Source organism: Callospermophilus lateralis, chromosome 2, assembly GCF_048772815.1.
Source record: "Callospermophilus lateralis isolate mCalLat2 chromosome 2, mCalLat2.hap1, whole genome shotgun sequence".
Taxonomy (NCBI): Eukaryota; Metazoa; Chordata; class Mammalia; order Rodentia; family Sciuridae; genus Callospermophilus; species Callospermophilus lateralis.
In genome coordinates, this window is record NC_135306.1 from 71,957,118 (window position 1) to 71,960,592 (window position 3,475).

Sequence of the window (3,475 nt, forward strand, 5' to 3'; positions counted from 1 at the left end):
GTATACCTGTATCAAAATATCACAATATATCCCATAATATGTACAATTATAAGTCAATTAAAAATAAAATGAAACTATGTGCATATATATATGTAATTAAAAATGGAGGTTTGATGCATTCTCAATTAGCATTGGGTTTAAAGATTGCTAAAACATAGTGTGTGGCAGATGTGTCATTAATTCATTTGTGTTAATTTGATCTCCTTCTGGGGCAGGGTTCGAATGCATTGGTATTTTGCTTAGGGCATGATTCCAGGAAACACTAGAAGGCTAAGCAGAAAAGTCAAGGCATCTGATAGAAGACTATGTTAGCAAGCAAGAGTCCACTCAGGCAAGTGGAGCTTAATTCCAGTGGCAAACTCCGAGAGACAGACTAGAACAAATATCAGAGTTCTGTCACCCCATTAATAAGGGAACAGGAGCATTTAGACATCAATTTAGTGTGTTCAGGCTGCTATAAGAAAATATCATACAATGGATAGTTTATTAACCACAGAAATTTATTTCTCACAGATCTGGAGACTGGGAAATTCACTAGCAAATTTGGTGGTGTCTGGCAGAGAGCCCACTTCTTGGTTCACAGATGGCCTTTTCACTGTAATCTCACATTGTAGAAAGGGTGAGGGCTCTTTTTCTGGTCTCTTTTTTAAGACATTAATGCCATTCAAGAGAGCTCTTCTCTCATTAACTAATCACCTCCATAAGGTCCCACTTCATAAAATACCACCAACTTGGATGTTACGTTGCCAACTTAATGAGTTGTGGAAGAACAACCAAATTTAGAATACAGCATGTACAACTCTTATTAGTGGTTACGTAGGAGTATTCCTGGGGATGCTAATTCCCTGACACCTGTTGTTCAAGTGAGAAACCTGTATCCAAGGGCCAGAGACAGATCTCAATCAAAGAAATGCAACTGTTGGATGTTGGCCGTAGGATTAGCGGGAACATCCCACAGAATGCACATTCCATTATGAGTATTAGCTAAGAAATAAATAAAATATATTTTCCTTACAGTTATGTCCAATGTTATTTTTTCAATTGTTGCTAGATAGTTAGAACATAAATCCTTTTTGCAGTGTTTGGACTGAACTACTTAATGAAAGGAAAAGTAAAGTTCTAGGTGCCCTGGAAATATCATTAAACATTAAGAGTGCCATGAACCAAGAAGGTTTGAGAAATTCTAACCTATTTCTTTTGAGTTTCAGACATGTCCTTGTAAGATTGGTCTTTCCATGAATAATGCCTGTGAATTGTATGAGTCTATAAGAAGATACCTTCCTTTAATAATCTGCTGATTAAAATTATTTGAAGTTTCAGAATCAGGAGAAAGCTCACATGACTATGTACAACCTGAATTTTTGTATAAAGGACAACCATGTACCATAGGTTGCTATACTTCATATTTTTGGTAATTGAATATGTTAATATGAAAAAAAGTGACCAAAATTATTTTCATATAATCTTTGACCCTCAAGTAACCTAAGCCCTTTGGTTTCAGAAAAAAAAAAATCCTCAATTCTGAACTTGGTATTTTAAGTAAGAGTAAGCTAGAAACTGTTCTTGGTTGAAATCTTGCTATTTGCACAATCATGACAAATTTGAGGATTGTTGGGTAATGCATTTTTAGGCTCAATCATTGCTCCATGCTATGATTTCAAACCTTGTGTGTCTCTCTCTATGTTCCACAATTTTAATTTTATATATTTTACATTTTATTATAAATATTTTTTTAAAACTTCTAGAATAGAAAAGGAATACACAAAAACAGCACAGAGATTTTTTTTTCATTTTAGCAGTTTTTAAAGCAAGTTGTTAATATGGTTACTTTATTCTCTCATCTTCTCAATTGTTTCTTCTTTATATTTGCCCCTTTCCTTCCCTCTTTTTAAGATGGAGCCTTCCATTCCAGGATCTTTTTGCAGTCTTTGTCCAGTTTTAGCTGAGTGATAACCACCTTGCTGGAGTGAATGCCTACATGGACAGTTGTGCCATTAGTCTTTTCCTATAGCACCCATTCAGTAGAAAATACATGCTTCTTCCTGTACACTTGGACCATTTTGCTAATTTGCTGAACTTTATAAATATGGGCTTCATCACCCTTTTAGATGGGCATAGATCAAACACTGTACGTCTCAGCTCTTTGGAAAGAGGGGAGGATATAATCTTCCTGTGAAGGTGAGAAGGTGCATTGAAATGCCTTTTGTAGTTCTTGCTTCACTCAAACTTCACAAAAGGATTGAACTTCATTTTGGTCACTGACCCTTCGGCAATGGTCTCAAAAGGGAAGAGCCAGAGATGATATTCTTAACTGAATAAAAATGAATATCTGACAAGCCAATAAAACTGATTTTATCATAATCATAATACTCATAGGCATGACATAATAAAGTCCATTGAACACTTAGCATGCATCAGAACCTATGTGGCCTATATGTTTCTATTCATTTTATTCCAAAGCACTCTGAGGATGTAGGTTATGTTATAATCCTATTTGGCTTGCATTAATCTTGTGGCAGAAAATGTTGGTTTCTAACAGTATTTCCTAGGACCTTACCATATAACAATTTCTTTTTTAAAATTTATTTATTTTTTTTTACACAAATGACATCTTTATTCATTCATCTACATATTCATTCAACAAAACTCATTGAACATCAACTACATCTTAGCATCACACAGGGTTGAGGGACAAAGACATGGGGCCCCAGAAGAAACTCAAGTTCAGTTGGAGCAAACAACCTATAAGGAAAAAGTACCATAAAACATTTTGTTTTGGGGTACTAGGTATTGAACCCAAGGGCTCATGCATACTAGGCAAACACAGAACTACCATATAATAATTTCTAGCTGCCAAATTCTTCTTCTCTTTTCTTGGTGGTTTTTTAATAGCTAGATCCAGTTTTGGGCCCTTAGCATAGCAGTCTGGAAGTACAGAAGGATTAATGTAACTTGTTACTTATTCCCCTTCATTGATGTTTCCTGGGATAACATTCCAAATCATTGTATAATGAGTAACCAATATCCCCTACCTAGATTTAATTAATTTCTGTTAACTTTATCTATCTTTATACAAGTAGGGCCCCCTTACCAGAAGTTGTGGTTTCCATAGTTTCAGTTATCCATGGTCAATGATGTTCCAAAATTTTGAAATTCCAGAAACAAAGAATGTATGAGTTTTAAGTTTCACACCATGCTCAGTAACATAAAGAAATTTCACACTGTCCTGGTCTGTCCTACCTGGATATGAATCATCTCTTTGCCCAGCAGGTTAATGTTGTATATTAGTCGCATTATGTCACATGTATGACCCATTAGTCACATGTATGACCCATCTCTGTTATCAGACTGACATTATCACAATGTTCAAGTAAATTTAAAAAAATTATCTGAAACATTTTTATTGATGCCTATTAATTATACAGAATTGTGAGTCTCTTTGTGACATATTTGTACATGCATATAACATAATTTG

At 34.8% G+C, this 3,475-nt stretch overlaps 1 pseudogene; it reads right to left on the bottom strand.

Annotated features, from left to right (window-relative positions):
• Positions 1-1,829: 1,829 nt before the first annotated feature.
• On the bottom strand, positions 1,830-2,250 carry LOC143390975 (large ribosomal subunit protein uL24 pseudogene; annotated as a pseudogene).
• Between the last annotated feature and the right edge of the window lie 1,225 nt (positions 2,251-3,475).